This window comes from Dendropsophus ebraccatus, chromosome 1 (assembly GCF_027789765.1).
Source record: "Dendropsophus ebraccatus isolate aDenEbr1 chromosome 1, aDenEbr1.pat, whole genome shotgun sequence".
NCBI lineage: Eukaryota > Metazoa > Chordata > Amphibia > Anura > Hylidae > Dendropsophus > Dendropsophus ebraccatus.
In genome coordinates this window covers 163147121-163171786 of record NC_091454.1, presented here as the reverse complement: position 1 = coordinate 163171786, position 24666 = coordinate 163147121, and the positions used below count along the sequence as shown (strand labels likewise).

The 24666-nt window shown below is 44.6% G+C and overlaps 1 protein-coding gene across 1 annotated transcript in view; it reads left to right on the top strand.

Annotated features, from left to right (window-relative positions):
* Positions 1–4023: 4023 nt before the first annotated feature.
* The window catches only part of FAM227B (family with sequence similarity 227 member B), a 224133-nt gene continuing 203490 nt past the window's right edge, over positions 4024–24666 (top strand). Inside the window, exon 1 of the mRNA XM_069983195.1 lies at positions 4024–4075. The gene's annotated coding sequence lies outside the window, so the exon portion shown is untranslated. The remainder of the gene's footprint in view (positions 4076–24666) is intronic.

The following is a 24666-nucleotide window of genomic DNA, read 5'->3' as shown; positions in this document are numbered from 1 at the left end:
CATGCTGGGCTGTGCAGTTCACTGCTGGGGGCATGCTGGGCTGTGCGGTTCACTGCTGGGGGCATGCTCGCTTTGATGTGCTTTGCTCTTCACTTGGGACACATTCGGGGCTCTGTTGATCTTTAAAGGGTACTCCGGGTGGGAAACTTCTTTTTAAATAATGGTCGGGGAGAGGGTGGATTAAAACAGTGGTGTCCATTTACCTCCTCTACACTAGCTCTGACACTGATCCAGTAGCTCTTGTCCTTTTACACAGGCCAATTTATATTGGCCAGGAGCACCGCTAGGGACACTCCTGCGACCGATAATCGCCCCTTGTAAAAGTAACAGTTGGGCCAGGTCTTCGGCTATCAGCTGATCCTTTGCTTTAGACTATGTTCACACAATAATTTTCTATGGCCGTTATTTAATACTCAAAACAATGGCCGTGGTTTAGCGTGTTCCATCGGCCGTATTTGCAGGAATGGCCCTTAGAACGTTATTCTAGTTCAAAGCCAAAGGTGGCCCTTTTGGGTGTGTCTTTAATTAAAAGGTCCATTGATTATAATACAAAGGACAGTGAAAAAAAGCACTATGTGTAAACAAATTAAAATAACGGCCACTGTTCGTGCAATAACAGCGGCAAGTTAATTACACAAACATTAATTTTCTGCATTTACACAAGAATGAAAAGAATGGACATTATTTTACAGTGTGTAAACGTGGCCTTAAAATTTATCTTAAGCAGCTGCACATCTTTCTGTGTAAATAGGGGTTTGTGCAGCCGATTATGATAAAGGGAGACTGACAGCACTGCAGCATTGGCGTTTTTCCTGGCATTTTTGTGGAGGCCATCCTCATAATACACTTTTTGGTTCTTGTTTTGCCGCATCAGTCAGACAGATCCAATGTTGGTCCACTTGAACTTATTTGTGTTTCGTGTCCTCACACATTTCTTGTTAATGAATGCATCAGCGGTCACATAACTGCTTGTTAATGTTCACTTGCAAGATTTATGTATTTATAAAATATTTACATTTTCGAATAAACCATTTTTCAATAAAATATGTATTGGTGTAATGTGTTTTTTTTAAGGGGGTGGTAACATTTGTAAAGGCAATCTGTCAGCTGTAAGGCTGCATTCACACGTTCCGTGATCAGTGTGGAACACGGAACGCGTGAATGCGGCCCAACTCAAGTGCCAATCCTGTTAGATAACTGATTGGTCAAGGAGACACCTGGTACTTTTCATATGTCCATCTGTGCTTCAAAAATGTAGCAAAATGCTTTTACTTTCTGTTAGGCTGGGTTCACACTGCGTTTTTGCAATGTTTTTTCCCCCCTCCATTTAATGCAAAAAAAACGATGCAATTGTGATCATCAGTTTTGATCCGTTTTTCCATTGACTTCTATTATTAAAAAAAGGGTCAAAACGCATGCTTTTTTAGCGTACAGTACACAAAAACATGGTCAACAACATTTTTTTCTGTAGGCTAAAAAAACGGATGCGTTTTGATCCGTTTTTTTATAATGGAGGTCAATAGAAAAATGCATCCACGCAAATGCATCCGTTTTTTATCTGTCTTTCACAGTTTTTTTTTTTGCATGAAATGGATGAAACAAAATTGCAAAAAACACAGTGTCAACCCAGCCTAAGGGTGTGTTTACACACAGCAGAATTGCTACGGTTTTCACACTGCGATACCGCAGCGAAATCCGCTGCAATTCCCACCACTGTATTCATCTGGTCGCAGCGGGTTAAGGGTGATGGCGTTTACACACTCGCAACAGGATGAAAACTCTCGCATGTAATCCTATTCAAACTGACAGTGCATGAATTGCAGCGGATTTCACTGTGAATTTGTAGCGTGAAAGCCGCTATTCCGCTATGTGTGAACCCACCTTTATGGTGCGTTCACACCTACAGGATCTGCAGCTGATTTTCTGCAGCAGATTTCATTTAAATAACTGAACACAGCATCAAATCTGCTGCAGATCCTGTAGGTGTGAATGCACCCTCAGGGTACAAACACACACAACGTATACGCAACAGATTTGATGGTGCAGATTTGATGCTTTGTCCAGTTATTCAGATCTAATCTGCTGCGTATCTGCTGCGTATCGCAGCAGTAAATACGCAGCGTATAAGCCGTGTGTGTTTGTACCCTAAGGGCCCTTGCACACTGAGCAATTCTCGAGGAATTGTAGCTGAAAAATTTCTGCTTGAAATTCCTCGCCTATTCTGCTCTGGCGGAATTCGAGCGGAATTCGAGCGGAATCCGCGCGGAAATCAAGCGGAATGCAAGCGGAATTACCAGCAGAATTCAAACCCCATTGACTTCTATAGGATTCCTCTAGCGGAATCCGCCCAAAGAATGGACATGTACATTCTTCGGGCGGAATGCGGATTCTGCGCGGAATCAGCGCGTAATTCCAGACGGAAATTTACTCTGTGTGCACGGGCAGTCGGAAATCCCATTGTTCTCTATGGAAAGAGCAATGTTGCATTTACACGGGCGGAATTCCACGCGGATTCCGCCCGCTCTTTATGGCGGAATTCGGGCAGAATTCCGCTAGAATTGCTCCGTGTGCACATACCCTAAGGGTACAAACACACACACCGTATATGCAGCAAATACACAGCAGATCTGCAGCAGATTTGATGCTGTGTTCAGTTATTTAGATCTAATCTGCTGCGTATTTGTTGCGTATTTGCTGCGTATCGCAGCAGTAAATACGCTGCGTATACGGTGTGTGGGTTTATACCCTGAGGGAACAAACACACACCGTATACGCAGCAGATTTGATGGTGCAGATTTGATGCTGTGTTCAGTTATTTTGATCTAATCTGCTGCGTATATGTTGCGTATTTGCTGCATATCGCAGCAGTAAATATGCTGCGTATACGGTGGGTGTGTTTATACCCTAAGGGTGCCTTCACACCTACCGGATCCGCAGCGGATTTTTTACTAAATGAATGAACACAGCATTAAATCCGCACTGTAAAATCCGCTGCGGATCCGGTGTGTGTGAAAGCACCCTTAGGCTAGGTTCACACTGCGTTTTCAGCATCTGTTTAACGGATCCGTTTTTTTTAACGTCCAGAAAAATAGGGTCAGCAACGTTTTTTGGTCCGTTTTGGTCCGCCAAAAAAAACGGATCCGTTTTTTTTATAATGGAAGTCAATGGAAAAACGGATGCACACAAATGAATCCGTTTTTTGCAATCCGTTTTTCATGCGTTTTTTGCAAAAACCGGATGCGTTAAACGGATGCTGAAAACGCAGTGTGAACCTAGCCTTACAAGGAATCAGGGGCTTTCCCAGTTTCCTGAATAGATGAAAGCTGTAACACCTCTTCTCTCCCCCTCCCCCCTGCTTGATTAACACCTGGAGTCCCAGTCAGGGATGGGAGGGGGAGGGAGAAGGTGTTTACAGCTTGCTGCACTTCAGGACCTTAGAAAAGCCTTTCTGACTCTTCTTACTATACAATAAATGCATTTTGCTACATTCTGCAATCAGACAGGCGAATTTCACCGTTGACATCTTTGAGTTTATAGAACTTCAAACATAATCCGCTTAAAGTTTCTGTGCTTATTCCGAAGTGTGCACTTACCCTCGGAATAGTTGCACATAGACTCCTAGGTGTCTCCTTGTCCTTACAGCATCCAGCAGGATTCTCAGCACCTCAGAGCATTCCAATAGAGCAGGCATGTCCAAACTTTTTTCGGAGAGTGCCAAATTTGATGAAGTGAACATGTGCGAGGGCCGACCATTTTACATGCTAGATGCTATATGCTTTATAACACAGGCAGATAATAGCAAGCTGGATACCTGGGGGGCCGTAAAAGTTCGGAACGCGGGCCGCAAATGGCCCTCCGGCCGGACTTTGGACATGCCTGCAATAGAGTCATTGCATTCAGTATCTCCTTGTTACTCTACAAGCTCATCTCCCTGGTACAGCAAAGCTTCAGCCTTGTGTGCTGGGGACATAATTATATGTCACACCAGTGAATGAAGGAAGCTGTTGCCATGGGCAGCTGTAAACATAGCAGCCAGTCAGTGCAGCAGTCAGTGTCGGCTGTGAGGGAAGCACTGGTGAGTGCTCAGTGTGTTGTCTATTATAATGGGCCTCTCTATCCTCATGTCTCTTGTAATCCCCAAACAAACATGCTGCTGCTTATTGTGTCATTTTAGTAGTGTTGTTACACATATTTATAACGGGGGTTATCACTTATCATTGTCAGTCTCTCCCCCCTCCCATACAGAGGTGCCGCACTATGCTGGGCTCTCTTCTCATACACACAGGCTGGTATTGAGAGCAAACAATGGTCCTAGTTCTAATAAATTTAACCCAATCTATATGATATGATTACCTGTGACGTGATGCTTTGAAAGTTTTTAATGTGATAAGATTTTTTTTTCATATTGGTAGGATAAGATTTACTGTTTTATATGCTTACTATTATATACATTATCCTTTAGGCTATCTTCACACCACATGCTGATATACAGCCCAAATACTTTTTGGAGCTTTATTTCTGCTTGTGGCCATTATTTCAAAATTTCATTATTTCAAAAAGTTTTTTATCTTTTTTTTTTTTTAGTCTTTGTCTCTTTTAATTGGGGAAGTCTTTTGGACATTTGAGAATATGGTCTTCTAAGTATTTTTTTTTTTTTGATAATTGATATTGGACACTTAGGGCCCTTTTACACAGATTATCTGCCAAAGATTTGAAGCCAAAGCCAGGACTGGATTTGAAAAGAGGAGAAATCTCAGGCTTTCATGTATGACCTGATCTCTGTTTATAGGTCACAGCAGCACAGAGGATGTCAGGAGAGGAGGGTGCTGATCTTATAGGAGAGGACACAGCAGCACAGAGGATGTCAGGAGAGGAGGGGGCTGATCTTATAGGGGAGGTCACAGCAGCACAGAGGATGTCAGGAGAGGAGGGGGCTGATACTATAGGAGAGGTCCCAGCAGCACAGAGGATGTCAGGAGAGGAGGGTGCTGATCTTATAGGGGAGGTCACAGCAGCACAGAGGATGTCAGGAGAGGAGGGTGCTGATCTTATAGGGGAGGTCACAGCAGCACAGAGGATGTCAGGAGAGGAGGGTGCTGATCTTAGAGGGGAGGTTTCAGGGTCACAGCAGCACAGAGGATGTCAGGAAAGGAGGGTGCTGATCTTTTAGGGGAAGTCACAGCGTCCAGTGGCGGAACTACCACCGTAGCAGCAGTAGCTGCTGCTACGGGGCCCGGCTCATCAAGGGGCCCGGCAGTGGGGACTGCGGGGACTGCCTGTGTGATGTCCCCTGGTTAGCTCTGCAGGACGTTTGTCCTGACACTAGCTAACCAGGGGAGAACGATGTTTGTAGAACTGCAGGGCAAACACTCACCAGCAGGGGGCAGCATCAAAAAGTACGTGGGGAGAGAGGGAGACTGGCCTGTTAGCTGCTGCACGGAGCATCCTGTGAGGTAGGATAACCTCTGACCCCTAGCCCTCTCCCGCCGGACCTCGGAGAGATACTGACAGCTCCCTCCTCCTCATGTAAGTGTACACTGTCTCTGCTAAGAGGTGTGTGTGTGTGTGCGTGTGTTTTATTTCTACAGGAGCGGTGACATTATAGGACTACAACTCCCAATGTGGTCTGTCTGCTGTCTGTGCCCCCCTCCCCCCAAAGACACAGACAGACCACACTGGGAGTTGTAGTCCAACACTGTCTATATAGAAAGCAGCCCTGTGACTGCAGCTCTTGTAGGACTGAAAAAACTCATTATGCATAGTAGTGCCAGGCTGAATATATATATATATATATATATATATATATATATATTACAGTGCAGTACCAGGCTGCATCATGTATATGTGTGTGTATGTATGTGTGTATATATATATATATATATATATATATATATATATATATATATATATATGTGTATGCAGTGCAGTAGCAAGCTGGTAGGCAGGCAGTTACAGAATGGAGGTGTCTGGTATGGCAGCGCTTTATAGTCACAGTATGCCGGTATTGGTCAGGTCTGGTATGGCGGTGCTCTCCAGTCACAGTATGGCGGTATTGGTCAGGTCTGGTATAGCAGTGTTATCCAGTCACAGTATGGCGGTATTGGTCAGGTCTGGTATGGCAGTGTTATCCAGCACAGTATAGCGGTATTGGTCAGGTCTGGTATGGCAGTGTTATTCAGTCACATTGTGTCAGTATTGGTCAGGTCTGGTATGGCGGTGTTCTCCAGTCACAGTATGGCGGTATTGGTCAGGTCTGGCAGTGTTATCCAGTCACAGTATGGCGGTATTGTTCAGGTCTGGTGTGGCAGTGTTATCCAGTCACAGTATGGTGGTATTGTTCAGGTCTGGTATGGCTGTGTTATCCACTCACAGTATTGCGGTATTGGTCAGGTCTGGTATGGGGGTGTTATCCAGTCATAATATGGCGGTATAGGTCAGGTCCGGTGTGGCGGTGTTACCCACTCACTGTATGGTGGTATTGGTCAGGTCTGGTGTGGTGGTGTTATCCAGTCACAGTGTGGGGGGCCCCATTGGAAAGTTTGCTATGGGGCCCAGCCATTTCTAGTTACGCCCCTGACAGCGTCCTAGCAGCACAGAGGGTGTCAGAAGAGGAGGGTGCTGATCTTATAGGGGAGGTCACAGCAGCACAAAGGATGTCAGGAGAGGAGGGTGCTGATCTTATAGGGGAGGTCACAGCAGCACAGAGGATGTCAGGAGAGGAGGGTGCTGATCCTATAGGAGATGTCACAGCAGCACAGAGGATATCAGGAGAGGAGGGTGCTGATCTTATAGGGGAGGTTGCAGGGTCACAGCAGCACAGAGGATGTCAGGAAAGGAGGCTGCTGATCTTATAGGGGAGGTCACAGCGTCCCAGCAGCACAGAGAATGTCAGGAGAGGAGGGTGCTAATCCTATAGGAGATGGTCCCCCTCTTCCCCCCTTATAGATGGTCCCCCTCTTATAGATGGTCCCCCTCTTTCCCCCTTATAGATGGTCCCCCTCTTATAGATGGTCCCTCTCTTTCCCCCTTATAGATGGTCCCTCTCTTTCCCCCTTATAGATGGTCCCCCTCTTTCCCCCTTATAGATGGTCCCCCTCCCCCCCTTATAGCTGGTCCCCCTTTCCCTCCTTTATAGATGGTCCCCCATCCCCCCCTTATAGATGGTCCCCCTTTCCCCCCCTTATAGATGGTACCCCCATTTTTATACCAGCTTTACATGTGATAGTGGGTGTTTACTACTATTTATGCTGTTTTGGCTAATTTATTTACACACTAGCCAGAAAATGGCATATCAAGGAGATCCTGATCATTTCTCAGTCTGCCCCATCTGTTTAAATAGAATCCCCAACCGAAAGCACTAAAGTCACAAATAATACATATGATCCCCCTTCACCCCCCCAAAATAAATAACTCCTAAACTAATACAGTCCACAGACCCCTAAGAAAGTACAGATCTCAATATTGACCCCATAAATAAAGATCCCAGACTGTAAATACAAACCTCAAAGCAGACCTTAAAGAAATACAGAACCAGATCTTAAAGGGGTAGTGCGGCGCAAAAAAATTATTCACAGAATAACACACATTACAAAGTTATACAACTTTGTAATGTATGTTATGTCTGTGAATCGCCCCCTTCCCGTGTCCCACCACCCCCTGGAATGTTGGTGCATTATACATTACCTGATCCGTGTCGCGCATGTCCTCCATCTTGTGCCAAACGTCATCTTCGGCCGGCCGAATCGCTGCCGCCATCCTCCCTCCGCGTCATAACTGTGCACAGTTATGCTCAGCCAATCGCGGCTGAGCACAGTTATGACGCGGCGGAGGGGGGGGCGGCGGCACTGATCCGGCCGGCCGAAGATGACGTTTGGCACAAGATGGAGGACATGCGCGACACGGATCAGGTAATGTATAATGCACCAACACTTCCGGGTACACGGGCGGGGGTGGTGGGACACGGGGAAGGGGGCGATTCACAGACATAACATACATTACAAAGTTGTATAACTTTGTAATGTGTGTTATTCTGTGAATATTTTTTTAGCGCCGCACTACACCTTTAACTGTTTAGGGGGCACTGACATGTTTGGTGCATGGTCCTTGTATATGAACGATTTGCTGTGGAACGGAATCCGGATCTTCAGCGTGGCTGTGTCAGTGCAGTAGCGCAAAGTTTTAAACTGATTTGGAGTTCCCAACATCATAATAAATCTGATTCCAGTCTGTAGCACATCATAATAAATCTGATTCCAGTCTGTAGCACATCATAATAAATCTGAAATCCAGTCTGTAGCACATCTTCCGTGCACAGACCATTATCACAGGATGTGTTAATGCCCCCTTAGAGATTAAGTTAAAGAAGAAGTTCGGCTAAAATTTTTACTAAAGTATTGTATTGCCCCAAAAAGTTATACAAATTACCAATATACACATAGTATGGGAAATGCACATACAGTGATTTTTTCCCTGCACTTGCTACTGCCTGAAGTCTTGTAGTCTTGCTAAAATGTCACAACCTGCTGTAACCCCAGGGCTCTGCGTTGGTTGCTGTAGAGGATGATGACAGGATTGGGCACTGGACCCTGCAACTGAGGACTAGAGAGTGTGACCAGGGCAACTGTGTGCCCAGCAGCTGCTGCTGCCCCTAGCGCAGTTGTGGTGCCGGTATCCCTGTCCTCCGGGCATAATACTATAGCCTGTCTCACAGCGGGGCAGCGTTTACCTCTGCCCTGGGGGATGCTCAGTGTCCCAACGTCCTGTGTTCTAGTTGCCCCCATGCACTGCAATAAATACCGCCGCCGCCTCCCCAATTCTCGTGCCACTTGTCTGTCTGCCTTTAGTCTCGGCACAGTGGTCAAGAAGCCACCAACATTAAAAAGCATTTTTCACTGGACCAAGCACCAAGAAATCTATTATAGAGTAAGGTATGAAAACTGCAGAATTTAGGCTTTACAGCTATGTAGAGTAGTCGTCATACAGAAAGGGGGAGTGCGATGCCCTGACCCGTGAGGGTCACTTCGCAGTGCAGGTGTTATGAGCGGGCAGGAACCGGGGCAGCTGCAGGGTATAGGATTGTCACAGTATAGGGCCTGAGGATGGCACAGCTGAGGGACCAGTCTGCGGATACTGCGGTAGAATTGCTACTGGGCATGCGATTCTTCCCTGTACCTAGTCAAGGCACCAGCAAACGGACACCAATGCCAGGGTTCAGTAACAGCGGTGGTTACACTTTTATTGTAACTGAGGTAACTGGTAGCAACAGAGGAGCTGGGTGGATTTAGAGTACTTGCGGTATTAATCTTGACTTGATGAGGAGAGGAATAACAGGAACGACACCCAGATGAGAAGATACTCCAGGCACTTGAGCAGACGGACAGCCAAGATCTGTTACAGCAGAGCACCAGCCTCTCTTCTAAAGGTAAAGAGGGCCACAGGAACACATCTGTCCTCTCCTGAGGACAGGGAGAAGAACACTTCCTTCCTCTCTGAGGTAGAGGATGGAACTCACTAGCAAGGGGAAGTCACATGGTCCTCCTGGCCAAAGCTCGACGGCCATTGGAGGAACCATGGTTACAGGGCATGGTCACGTGATCCTCAGCCTTTGCATACCACTGCACAGAGTTAAACACACATACAATATACATGAACCTGAGAGTAATAGGGACTACATAGTCACAGTTGCAGTGCAAATAGTTTCCAGAACAGGCATGGCTGTAGAAGCAAAAATAAACTGACAGCGAGAAACACAGCGTGTTCTGGGACACTGCATACCTCCCTAGCAAGTTTGAGCCGACCTCGGCGAATCTCGAGGGGTAGCAAACATGAATAGACTGGACAATTAGACAACAGGACTGAAGGATGATTGTGAATGCTGAAGTGTGTGTTTCCCACGCTCAAGGCACAGGTGACAAGGTGAAACTAAGAAGAGAGAAAACCTTGGTGGCAGGACTTCACCTAGGGGTGCCTAACGTACTCTGGTTACAAGTAGTTAGTGCGTGAACCATCTGACATGGAAGCCAGGACAACTTAACTGCTGGCGGGTGACCCTCAATATTCCAGCAAGTTAGACAGTAGGTTTTCAATATTAAGTGTTACCCTACTGGAAAAAGAGAACCGTGAAGACCTGTGTATTGCCTTGGGTGTCTGTGTGAAGTGTCTTGGACACCTGGAAGAGAAAGAATAAAATAACAAAAGCAAGCATACATTTGGGCACCCATGCATACTGGTCAATCATACAACACAATTACTCAATAGGCCGAACACACGAAAAGGCATCCAAGGTGCAATATGTATGAACCAGTGTGAATGTTAAGTAGGACTATGTGTAGCAACTACGGTGTGTAGGGACAAGACAGAGGTAAACAGACACTGGAAACAAAAGGAAGGGAAATACAAAAGACAACAAATACCGCAAGGTCTGGAGGAGGATTAGCTCACATAACTCTGAAGACATCTGAAGAAAACTGGCTCAAATAATCTTTCCAGCTGTAGATATAATACTGTAATGAGAAATACAAGACTTGTTAAGAAAAGACACTCCTGCAAAACTATACTTTCTCTGAGAGGTATATAAACTGACTTCTCTTATTCAGAGGAGGAGCTATCTGACTCTGACACAAAAATATAGATAGATACCGTTTCTTTTTCAAAAGAGGCACTCTACTCTGAGGCTATCTCTGTGACCTTTTGCTTACTCAGAGGAGGAACATACACGAATAACCTTGATACTACTGGAATATGATACTAGAAATAAGTGCAATACTGACATAAGTACAATGACAACCTGTTGATACCACATAATTGGACAAAAGTGTTTTAGGAAGGAATGGGTTAAGTGTCTCTGTTAGGTAGAGTCCCTTTTAGGCAATTGAAACCATCGTCCATGCAAAAGGCTCTGGGACAGGCACTAGAGAACAGTCTTGTAATGGTAAGTGTCCATCAGCTCATGGCTGGTTAATACAGGAAACTTGGTCAGGAGGACCAGGCACGAACCTTAAACGTTGCATAGCAAGAACTAGAACAGCAACAGTCAAACAACAAAAAAACACAGTTTAAGTACTTTGGTAAGAGGCAGGAGGAACCTCATTAGGCCCCTTCTCTTTCTACTGCTTCTTCTTCTCCCAGGGGTAATAGAAGCGTGGAGGGCCTGGAGTAGGAGCACCGCTGGGGCCAGTAGTGACCACAATGCTAGGGGTCACTGTGGTGACAGGGGAGATAATGGGCGCCACATGATAGGTGACCGTGGTGGTGGAACAAGCGGCTTTAGCCACAGCAGCAGAAGCAGCAGAGCAGGCTGCGGTGGTAGTGGAATCCGCAGCTCTGGAGGTAGCATTTAGGGAGCCTCGTCCCCATCCTCCGAAGGGGTTGGCAGAAAGGGCCTCTGTACAGCCTTCTTAGGCCTGGTCACGGCAGCCGCCCATGGACCTTTCTGGGCTCCCACCAGGGTGTACTCCACGATTTCCCCGGGGGTGAGATTATTCAAATAGGCCCCGACGTTTGTCGAACTTAGTGACCGTGCCCCTCCTTCCTTCCAGGGGGACTTCACCTGGTTTGGGACGCTCTAATTTTCGGATGAAAAGCCGCTCAGAGGTAGCGTCATACTCCACAAAGGGGGTATAAGGGTGATCCCATAGAGGGGCATAGCTCGGGTACGGCACTGCTGGGCACGCTTCCGGCGCTAGGCCGGCCTTGGTGGAGCTAGCACCACTAGCAGTAAGAGTGGTAGGCGGCTGCTGGGCAGTAGTGGAGATAGAGGATGCGGTGGTAGCCATCGCAGGTGCGGTTTTAGTAACAGGCGGCAGCAGGGACAGCGCCTGTCGGATCTCCTCGGCTAGCTTAAGGATGGCTGGCTCATCCCGAAACACCCACTGAGGTAAGGGAGGTGACTCAGGTCCCGGGAGCCGCCAGGGGCTCGTAAAGCACGAGGCCTTGGGGTTTCTACCCTTGCTAGGGACGGGGACAGGGGCCCATGGAGCGTCACTACTCACACTTAAATCGCAGTCGGGCGAAGTGGATCCCCCAGTAGAGAAGGCCAAGTCCGAGTCACTGGAGCGACCTAGCTCCGGAGAGAGGCTGGGGTTCGGAGAAGAGTCCTCGCTTTGTTGGCCGAGATCTGGACTGGAGGCTCGGCTGGGACCGGCAGTGTCTGATGCGGCGGATCCCCAGCTGGAGTCGTCATCGGACGGGAGTGGGGCCAGCAGGCAGGCCGGATCCAGTTCGGGCAGGCTTGCAGACCGCATGGGCAGAATAGGGGTGGCAGCAACACACGCACCGTCCTCACGGGTCGCCATCTTGCTACTCTCTGACTGGATCTTGTAGCAGGAAGGGGAGGAGCAGAGGGCTGGAGGATCAGGTTCCAGAGTCTGCCCGGTGACAGTGACGTCATCTAGCCCAGGCAGCCAATCAGGAGCAGTCAATGTAAAGTCTATGGCTCCAGGCGATTCCCGCACTTTGGCAGCATGGCGGTTAACCCCCCTCCTCTCTGGGATATGGCGCAGCCAGAAATTGAAGAAGACGGCGGCCATCTTGTGTACTGTTTAGGGCCCGAAACACTTCAATCACCCCCATAATAACCGGCAAAGTCTCTGGGGGGGGGGGGAGGGGGGTAACAGTACAGTTCTGGGCACTGAAAGCTGGCACAACACAGTCTGTATCCTATTCGTGACGCCAAAATTGCGATGCCCTGACCCGTGAGGGTCACTTTGCAGTGCAGGTGTTATGAGCGGGCAGGAACCGGGGCAGCTGCAGGGTACAGGATTGTCACAGTATAGGGCCTGAGGATGGCACAGCTGAGGGACCGGTCTGCGGATACTGCGGTAGAATTGCTACTGGGCATGCGATTCTTTGCTGTACCTAGTCAAGGCACCAGTAAACGGACACCAATGCCAGGGTTCAGTAACAGCGGTGGTTACACTTTTATTGTAACTGAGGTAACTGGTAGCAACAGTCTCTTCCGGATGCAACCGGGTATATAGCAGACTTATATAGACAGAGCTAAGGTGGTGCTGCATAGGCTGAGGTGAAACGTGCCGGATGATGGGAGTAGTAGTGAGAGAGGAATAGAGGAGCTGGGTGGATTTAGAGTACTTGCGGTATTAATCTTGACTTGATGAGGAGAGGAATAACAGGAACGACACCCAGATGAGAAGATACTCCAGGCACTTGAGCAGACGGACAGCCAGGATCTGTTACAGCAGAGCACCAGCCTCTCTTCTAAAGGTAAAGAGGGCCACAGGAACACATCTGTCCTCTCCTGAGGACAGGGAGAAGAACACTTCCTTCCTCTCTGAGGTAGAGGATGGAACTCACTAGCAAGGGGAAGTCACATGGTCCTCCTGGCCAAAGCTCGACGGCCATTGGAGGAACCATGGTTACAGGGCATGGTCACGTGATCCTCAGCCTTTGCATACCACTGCACAGAGTTAAACACATATACAATATACATGAACCTGAGAGTAATAGGGACTACATAGTCACAGTTGCAGTGCAAATAGTTTCCAGAACAGGCATGGCTGTAGAAGCAAAAATAAACTGACAGTGAGAAACAGACAGCGTGTTCTGGGACACTGCAGGAGACAATATCACTTTAAAATACACAAAATGAAGAAGCTGTTGAGTCTGTAAACTGCCATTCCATTCACAGTCCCATTCTGCAGTCCTTTTTCCCAAGATTGCAGTAGGACCCCTGTTAAGCCCCTATTCCCCTCCTCATTCCCCGCTCACTGCTGGCGCTATTACACACGTCGGCAGTGAGCAGGTAAGAGCCGGGGGGCTGCCTGTGTGATTGCTAAATCATCCGGGCAGCCCATAGACGATATCGTCAGTCTGCTGCCGCCGCTGCTCCTGTTCCATGGAGTGATGGCAGCATATCGCTGCTATCCTCATAGTTAATCTTTCAGCATGTTGAAAGACAACAATCAGCCGGTATCTTGCATGTCGGCTGATTGTTGTCTTCAATTACACAAGACGATTATTGTCCGTAACGGCCCATAATTGCTTCATGTAATAGGGCCTTTAGACATAACATCAGGAATGTTTGGCCTTTCCCCTACAGTTACAGATGGTTACAGCAGGTTAGAAGGTTAAAGCTCATCTTTTTGTGACAGCCTCTATAGGGTGGGGGTACATGACTTTAGTCTTATGTCATCACGACTGCAAGGTTGCATTGTAAAATGGTATGTATTGTTGGTGAATGTGGATTCATCACTACATGTAACATGATGCAGTTGTGATGCAAATAACAACAAAATCCAAGACCGCCAGATTCTTTGTAAGTTGCGTATGTCTGTGACTCATTTGCCACATGTCAGTGATAGTGTCTTGTCATTTGTCATTAGAGATAAGCAAACCTTGAGCACGTGCAGTGTCCCAGCACATAGGTTCTTTTCTTTATAAGGGTATTCTGCTTGGTTTAGTGCTGGAAAGTGTAATAGACACTGCAAAAGCTTGTCTTATGTTGCCCCAGTGGTTAGATATGTTATTGCGTCTTACTCTGTTATAATCCTGCTATGTATATTGGTTCATTTATTTGTCAGTCATGTAGTGTGGTGATGCAAGAGGCCTAGTATCACGTGATTCCCTGCTACCATAGCAACTCCAATAGCCACCATAGCTTTTCGCTTGGGTTTAGGTCAGTTTCTCTCTAGTCTTGAAGATAGAAGGTCCGGTACCACCAGCCTCGTGGTGTGAACGCTCCCGCTACCACTCCTCTGCAAGATATATGTATTCCCGTTCCGGTCTAGTCAAGACCTGCTGTATTCTCTAGAACTCCTATCTACTTCAAGATCTGGGTTCATCATTCAATTCTCCATATTCTCCTCATCGCTAACTGCAAGTATTTTCTTCACCACTACTATATCCAGCATCAGTATCTCAAGGAAACTACTACTCCCATCCTCAGTAAAGATTCTTCCTAACCAAAAGAACACTTATGTATCACGGCCTATTGCAACCCCACCTATCTCTTCAGTTATAACTAATTCTGCCTATTGCCAAGTTGATTATTCCTGGTTGCATCCAGAGACTGTTGCTACTAGAGTTGCTGTTCAAATAAACATACAACTACCGTTGTTTCCGAACCCTGGCTTTGGTCTCGTTATTGGTGCCTTGACTAGGCACAACGAAGAATTGGGCCGCGTGTTCAGGCTCCCGTGGACTAGCCACATACCCTTGTGCCATAACCGTGACCATGCCACCTTGCAAGTGGCAACCCCGGGCCTGTACAGCATTTAATCACCAATGGCTAAAAAAGTTAGATGTAGCCCTAAGGCCGCCTGGGAAACATGAATGTAGCCTTAGGCCTCCCTAGGGCTACATCCAACTTCTTCTGCCACCGGTAATCAAATACCGCACATGCCCGAGGTTTGCTAATCTTTAGTTGTCATATATTATAAATTGCATAGGATTTGCAAGCCAATTGTTGTGCACCTTTAGCGCAGCAGCAAGTCCCTTGTTGACAACTCATTGCCTAAGTTACCAACCACCTCTTTCTACTCTGTGAGTGGTGGCCAGGCTGTGATATCAATCCGGAGCGGCTTACGAATTGTCCCTGGAGGCATGTGTAACCTCAGTAAGAGACACTATGATGCAGAGCCGATTTAGCTCAGCACTACCATTCTCATACACCATACTAGGAAGTGTGAGCGGTACACAGCAGTTCTGAGCTAAATCCAGGGGGAGGTGTACTGCCACTGCATTTTTTTGTGCCAAAACTCTTTTCCTGTTGGATCCACTTTGGGAACTGCGGTGGCAAGTTTACAAAAACTGCCATGTGTGTTTCCAACTTGAATAATGGAATATTAGTTGATTTCAGTTGCAGTGAATTACTTATACTCTGTTGCAATCATAAAGTCTTACCTTTAAAGTCTAGTCTTTGATGGTCAAATTGACAGATATTTTTAATTGTCCCCATCTGTATTGGGATCATATCATTTGTGCAAACCAGGGCTGTAGAGTCAAAGTTGGGGAGTCCAATTTGGAGCTAGTCTTGGCCGTAGTCTTGTTCAAAATTAAATAGTTGAGCTTTCTTATGAATTGTATAAATATTCCTCAATATATTTTATGTTCTATTAATCTAAGCCCCTTATTTATAAAAAACAAACAAAACAAAAACAAACAAAACAAAAACAAACTGAAAAACACTTTCTAATGTACATGTAGTCTCCTCCATATATCAGTAATAGGACACTGGCCCTATTAGATAAAGGTGGTTGGGGGACAGTTGTTAGTCACTATTTAGCAATTTGTTTCTGAGCTGGAAGCAGGCTGCATATGTGTATGCTATGGCTGCAGCAGGCGGTGCGTGTGAGTGTTATGTCTGCTACAGGCTGCGTGTGTGTGCACTTGCTATGTCTGCAGCAGGCTGTGTGTGTGCTATGGCTGCAGCAGGTTGCATGTGTGTGTTTGTGTGTGCTATGGCTGCAGCATGCTGTGTGTGCTATGGCTGCAGCATGCTGTGTGTGTGTGCGCTGTGGCTGCAGCATGCTGTGTGTGCGCGCTGTGGTGGCAGCAGATTGTGTGTGTGTGTGTTTAAGAAAGAGGCAGAAAGAAAAGGGTTATTCTGGGCAACAGTGAAAAATCCAGAGGTAACAGGGGGTGGTGGGGATATAATAAAGAAGTCCTATTTCTCCAACCCCACAGCCCTGCAGTGCAGCGTCACCGCTCATGGTTCCCTGTCGATCCTGTGAATGCCCACTCAGCCGATCAGTGAGTGAGGCAGGACACAGCTGCAATCACTGACTGGCTGAGCGGGTAGCTTCTGTGGGGCCACAATGATTCAGGAACGCAGAAGCTGACAGAGAGCTGATAAATCTGGGCCTATGGCTGACCTCTATATCACTATGGCTGATCTCTTTATCACAGGTATCTGGCATTGTTGGCAGAATTTCTTTATATATGGTGAATATTTAATTAGAAACAGAAGATTGCCAGCAGGAAAAGACCAACTGCTCCATCTAGTCTATTTTTGAGTTCTTCAGGACATGGAGGCTGGAGACTGGCTGCATCCACTGCACACACAGAGGAGAATCAACTTTATATCTTTCCTTATTCACCCAGAAGTCGCCCCAGGATCATGTAGGACATTAGGAAGAATAAATAACTCTCCTGGTGTCTGAGTTGGTCCTTGCTAAAATTCAGGTGCAGACACTGGATTCTGGAAATAAATTTGTCACTGCTTTGCCTGTATAGTTAATAAAATAAATTACTATTTTTTTCTGTATTGCTGAGTACTGTAAGAAGTCATGAACAGCATGCAAATCCTTGTGTGGCTAAAGGATTTTACTGCATGTTTGTTTATTTAGTTTAGTTATTTCTTCCTTCATTGGAATCTAGCATGTTTATATTCCAGACATAGTGAAGTCTTAATAGGATTGCGGTTGGTATGGCAGATCATGCGTAAATGCTAGTGGAAGTGAGTGCAGCATTATATTTTTAAGCCTGGCAGACTTAAAGGCAGCTCTTCGAACATGATGGAAGACAATACGTGTTAGATGTACTCTCCAAAATGAAATGATAGTCACTAAATCTAATAAATATGTAATTTACTGTGAGACAGGCTCTTTAATGCTGGATAACTTTACTTTGGATAAAGTACAATTAAGCCGGGACCCAGTGCCAATAATCTTGTGCAATGAATACTGAAACCGATAAATAAAGCAGAAGAAACAGTAATTACTACCAGCTGTGAAGTGGCTGGAACCATTATCAGAATTGGGCGTTCGGAGCTGGTAGCAGCTAAATCCAGTCGGGTCTCTATTGCACAAAACAGCTATAATGTGACTTAGGCTGTGATGATAGCTTTTAACCCATTGTTTGAAAATTATATCAGACTGGTAAATTATATATATATGCAGTTAAGCTAGTAGATATTGTCTGACATTTCATAGTACACTGCAATTTGTCCATTCTTATTGGTTGTGTTCCAGTTTTTATATCCCTTCAGCCTAAATTTTTGAATAGCATGTGGCTTAGCACTTATTAGTTTGATCTATAATGGTCTTAATTGTTGGAAAACCTTGTTATTAGTTTATTGTGAGTTTCATGGGTTTTTAACATGGGGTAATTATCATATTATAAAATTGTTATATTAAACAATCATGCCCCTTCATTATGCAGTGTAAGCATATTCACCGGTTACACGATCGGTGGCAATTCACTTGTTCTTGATTGAATCTTTTATGATGACATAAAAATGATTTTTTGTCAGAATTGTATCCTCTCGTGTAAACAGGCATCTGCTAGTCATTAGCAGAGTAGACAGGAGGAAAGAAGGAAAGACAAAAATAATCTGCTAAGCTATTGAAAGTCCAAAAAATAAACGATTATTGTGACTTATATTTGCATGTCGTTTGAATATTCCCATAGTATGGATTATCTTTTAATTAAACTAATTTAGCTGTATGTGTAAAAGGACCCTTAGGCCTTCTTCACACGTTCAGTAATATTTTCTAGTCCTGAAACAACCCGCTAAAAATTACGGATTGGACATCCGTAGTACATCCGTATTTCATCCGTATTTCCGTAAATCCGTTTTTACTACTAACTGCTTTATACAAGTTAATAAAATTGAGTAGGTTAAATAAAATAGCACCAGTTTGCTCAACCCCTAAAATAAGTCACATGATCGCTTGTCAGCCTGTGGTTGCTTAGAAACAGAACCTTGTGAGTCATCCGTATTTTTTTACGGGAATACGGAAATACAGATGCCAAACATGATGCAATCTGTAAACAATCCGTAAACAATTGATTCCAATGAGAGGATCCGTAAAAAAATCTGGGTCCGCACTAGGACATGTCCTTTTTTCCGGCATTGATTTTCATCCGTTTCATCTACTGATAGTGTGAATAGCCCAATAGACATCCAATGTGCACTAACGCAGACACGGAAATACGGATCTGTAAATTACGGGACGTGTGAATAAGGCCTAAGGGTTGTGCACACTACGGAACATTGGCAGATCACCTGCCACGGATTCCACAGCTCGCCCCCGCTCATGGCCGTGTGCATCTCCGCCGGTCCCACTGACGAAAACATGCAGAGGACTTGTGGCTAATTACGCCGCTCGCCCCCGTGCGCTCTTTCTTGACTCTCCGCCGGCGCCATAGACTCTATTCTATGCACAGGCAGATTATGCCACCTGCCCGAAGCATGAACGAGTTAATTCTTCGGGCACAAGGAGGTATTTGCCTGTGCATAGAATGGAGTTTATGGCACAGGCGGGGAGAGGAAATGCCCCCTGGGCACTTAAGCCTCATTTGCATAATTAAATTTAAAAAAGCAGTTTTATTCAGGAAGTGCAGGGGAAGTCAATAATTATGAGGACTATCTCTGTTTAAGGGTTATTATATTTGCTTTAAGCCATTAGGTGTTAACTAATTTTTTCTGTTGACAGGTCTGCTTTGAGGGTGAATGCATACAGGACAGATTTGCTGCAGGGTTTATCTGTGTATTTTTGTCATCCACATCATTTTTTTTGCACAAAAATTAGTTACATAGTTAGTACGGTTGAACAAAGACTTATATCCATCAATATAAATATGATTTTTAATTTGTTGAAATCTACAGTGACTCCACCGTGGAATTCTCATGTATCATAGTTTTTTTTTTATTGGTTTCACAGGAAAATCAAGACTGCTGTATGGGTGTGGCTGCTGTCGGCCAATTGCAGCTTTTGGTATAATTTTTCACCATGATTTACACCTGCTTGCAGGCATCACACCTTACAGCGCCCCCACCTGCATAAACCACTCGCAACAATTTCTGCAACTTTTTGCACATGTACAGCAGGAGTGGGCATAATAAATATCCAGTAATGCGAGTATTTTTGGTAGGGTAAGGCCCTTATCATTAGGGAACTCAAAACTTTTGACGCGTGCCTCTGTGATATCAAACATTTTTTCTTTAATGACAGGAACATTGTAACATGTGACAGTCTTTAACATGCCCTGTAAGTCAGGGCCCAAATGGTTAACCCAAACATAGCAATTCACATTATGGCATCCGTATTTTGTCATTAGTAGAGATGAGAGAACCTGCCGAGGTTCGCGTTCGTATGAACCTGAACTCTCGGCTGCTGACTGCCGCTGTCTGCCCGCTCCGTGGAGAGGGTGGAAACAGCCGGAGGACCGCCTGGAAAACTGGGATACAGCCATAGCCATAGGCTGTATCCCAGTTTTTCAGACGGTCCTCTGGCTGTATCCACCCTCTCCACGGAGCGGGAAGACAGCGGGAATAAGAAGCCGATAGTTCCGGTTCATACGAACCCGAACCTCGGCAGGTTCTCTCATCTCTAATTCTGACAAAATACGGATGCCATAATGTGAATTGCTATGTTTGGGTTAACCATTTGGGCCCTGACTTACAGGGCATGTTAAAGACTGTCACATGTTACAATGTTCCTGTCATTAAAGAAAAAACGTTTGATATCACAGAGGCACGCGTCAAAAGTTTTGAGTTCCCTAATGATCAGGACCTTACCCTACCAAAAATACTCACAGGTTCGCTCATCTCTAGTCAAAATGTTACTAGTTAATCTAAAAGTTTATGCACAGTTCATTGACAACTTCCTTTAGGTTTTTCTTGAATAAAAACTGCACAAAAAAAAAAAGTTTGATAGAGAAAGCCCCTGACCTGTTTGCACCTCTCACGCAGGAAACAGGGACAGCTTTATTCAGGTCTGCATATACTGTAGGTCCGTCATTGTCACTTTGTGATCTGTGAAAAATTGTCTGTAATTGCAACTGTACCTCTGTAAAAATGTGGAACTGGTAAAAAAATAAATAGTTTGCTTAGATTTTATCCTAATTTTTCACAGAACGGATTGCGGATCCATGATGAAGTGAAATGCATGAATAGCACAGTAGAAATCAATGGGCGCTAAGTTGATCCGTAACTGTGCATCAACAATTATAGTGGGACACATGAATAACGCCTCATTGTTTGGAGTTGTATCAATTGACTGTAAAGCACATCTTGGGAGTTTTTCTCTTTGATTGTTTGATGTTGAACCTCATTTTATTCATTTAATTCATTCTTCTTGATCAGGCTAACAACTTTTTGTTGGCCAATAAAGGTATCACTCCTAAAATACTTTGATTACAAGTATTTACCACAATATGGATTTTTCGGGCTAACACTGTACTGTACTATACATTTTTTTTTATCAGGCTAGTAAAATTTAACTGGATTGTCTGCCCAATACTGATTCATAATTGTTAAAAAATAAAAATAAATAAAGGCTACAATATTAAATAGTTTAACATGCAGAAATCCTTTTAGAGTGCAAAGAGTTAATTCTGCGTGACAAGTCAAATACAGATGATCTGCCAAACTGCTGAATGACCTAGGTAAACTATCCTCCCATCTCCATGGGTGATGACATGGGAGCTAGACAGCTTTACCTCTGCTTTAAGTTGATCCAGATGCCAGTTCAGAACGGACATAATGGATGGAAATTGAGTTGTTCTTTGATGTTTCAAGAGGATACAATCCATACGGGCGGTACAATTTGAATATTTCCTAGTTTCCTTCAGCAGCAGCTTTTTGGAACAACACAGCAGTACATTTTTTGGACATCGGCTTTCACGTTGATTGATTGCTGCTCAAATCCGTAGATACAAGCGGCCTTAAGTTGCACAAGAAAGATTGTGATATTTGCCCTAACTAGTACCCTATGCACATTCCTATTGAGAAAAGGCTATTGTAATTATTAAGAATTACTTCTAACATTTTTACCTTCTGCAGATACATTTTCCTTAAGGGTACAAACCCACACACCGTATATGCAGCGTATTTACTACTGCGATACGCAGCAAATACGCAGCAAATACGCAGCAGATTAGATCTAAATAACTGAACACAGCATCAAATCTTCACCATCACATCTGCTGCGTATTTGCTGCGTTTTTGCTGCGTATACGGTGTGTGGGTTTATACCCTTAAAGAACTTTTACTGTATTTTAGTAAAAAGTTGAAGTTTTCTAATATACCTGGTAGTTCATCTCTGATTACTGCTAAAATACTGTCTGTATACTGTCCAACTGTTAAAGGTTGTCTTATAGGAAAAGCCTTTTGCACTCTGGTGACAAACTGATTTACCCTAAAAAATCCACCCAGCACCAGTAGGCTTTGCTACGGGCTGATCCTCAGGTCACAGGCCAGAATAGTCACTGATATCCAGCAGTAGTGCTCATGCAGAAGCATAAGTATAAGGGTACCTGCTGACTGGCATGGTGTAGCCCAGAGCCAGGCTTAGTCTGGCAGCAGTGGTGTTGGTGGACTTAGAGAGCAGCTCCCTCTATAAGCACGGGTGTTGGGGTGATGGTGGTTGCCACTCAGTACTGCTCCATTTAGGTTAGGGGCACACATGCATCAAGAACTGTGAATGTATACTAACTCTTTATGTTAAAGGGGTACTCTAGCCAGGGCCCTTTTTTCACAATAGTTAGGTAGGGGGTGGGTGAAAACAACTACATCTGCTTACCCCCTCAGATCCAGCGCTGCTCTGGTTCCCGGCGCTTCCTGGTCTAAGATGGGACTTGAGACGTAATGTCTCAGCAATGGCTGAGCAGGCCTGAGATGTCACATCTCAAGTTATGTCTCAGACCAGGAAGCGACTGGAGACCAGGGACGGGAGCAGGAAGAAGCAGGTGGCAGTGCCGGAGCCCAAAGTAAATAGATGTTTTTGTTCTTACTTCCCTCCTCCTCAGCAATTGTAAAAAAAAAAAAGATCCCAGATGGAGTACCCTCGGATCAGTGGATCAGTGTATGGTATGTAAATGTGCGGCCACATCTTTTTTTTTTTTTTTTTAATCATAGAATTAGATTAGGCAGAATAGCAACTTTATACTCAGACATGTCTATGCATCTCACTTTAAGTCTCTTTAAGAAATTTTGTAATCTGTCACTTTTGGAGTAATCCATGACAATTCTCTGACAATTGTTTTAAAACTAAAACAGAAAACAAGTATGTGTCTCCAATATGGAAGTCCTAGGAAAGGTTTTATAAAGAAAGCTAGATTGCTACAACATTAAAAGTGAATCTGTACTGAGCCCCCCAAACCACCAGTACTTATCGAATCCAAGGCTAGTGCAGGGATTCGTTTTCCTACCAGTGCTGTATTCTGGTGAAAAAATGTCTTGTATTCCGGTGGTGTGGAGCCTAGAGCATCTGTCCCCTAGCCCTTTATCACCTCTCTATTCTTGCTGCAAGAAGAAAGAGGTGCTGTAGGCCTAGGGCAAAAATGGGCCCCTGCACCAGTCATAGATTGGTTAAAGCTATGTAACGGTGATCACCATTGGTGAGTTCATGTAATTGTGGATGGCTACGGATGTGTGAGCCTAATTTTCTTAGTTTACTACATCATGTAAAGAAGATAAAATAAATAGTATTTTATGATTTATTATTGCTTTTTCTAAGATACAGTGAGTTTCCATACTCTACTTTATACTGCCCATTATAAGTTCTCTTCATACCCTTTTTTGTATTGTGCCTCTTGGCACGTGTTCAGTGCCTTCCTGTAAAACACATGCAAGTGGAAAGAATAAATCAACTAGGATTTAAATGTTAAATAAACACAGAAGGTCTATTTAAGTGGATGTAAACATATGGGCAATTCTCAAGGCTTCTAATGCTTTTAAGAGCCTTTTTAATAATTATCTTTTATATAGAAGTAAATGAGGCATGTATTAATATGCCAGGACAAATGGGATAACATCTTGTTGGAGTGCAAACTCTCTAAAACAGTGGCTCTGAAGTATAGTCTAGTAGACGTACCATGTAGTCATTGACACAAGTCTTTCCTATTACTATTTTTATTCATTTCATTTACATAAAAACAAAACATTAGTTACTATCAATGGCTACTGGCTTACTCTGCTCTTTTTGGGTGTTCTACTCATACCTATGGTTCTGCCGGAGAGAGCCGAGTAAGCCGGAGGGTGACGATACGCGTGGAGTCTGTTCCAGGGTGGCTGCTTCATGATTGTCTGAGTCCGTTTGGTATTGGTAGTTTAGGATTATTATTTTCCGGTATTGGTACTCTATTTTCTGGTGTTGTAGGGGTTATCTATAGTAGTGCCCGGAGGCCAGAATTGATGTTTATTAGATCACTAGTCGTTCCCACTTGGGAGCTAGTGAGGTTCTTTGCACTGTTTGCACTTCATCTCAATGTAATAATTTCTATATGGTCATGAATTTGTAGGTTATTTATTTGTACACTGTATTTATATATATCTTCTGTGTTCCAATACCTAATGATATAATTGTTTACTATATTATTTTTTTATTGGTTAATTTCACTCAGATCATGGTTACATAAGTATTTGTATGCAGCTCCCTGTAGGTTACACACCCAGTATATATTTTCTCTTGGGTTAACCATGGATTTGCCGTGTTTTTAATTATGTCTCTTGGTGTTTTTCATTTTTGTTTTTTGATATTCAATTTAAATAAAATTATTTATAAAGGGAAACAAATGTCTCACAGTATCAATAGGTTAAAATAGGCTACCATGAAGACAGATTCCCCTTAAGGGTATATTCACACGGACGGGCTCGCAGCGAGATTCTCGCTGCGAGCCCGGCAGGTCCTGGCAGTTCCCATACACTACATACTTGCTGCGGTCTAAACGACCGCAGCGAGTATGTAATTATACCGCCCTTAA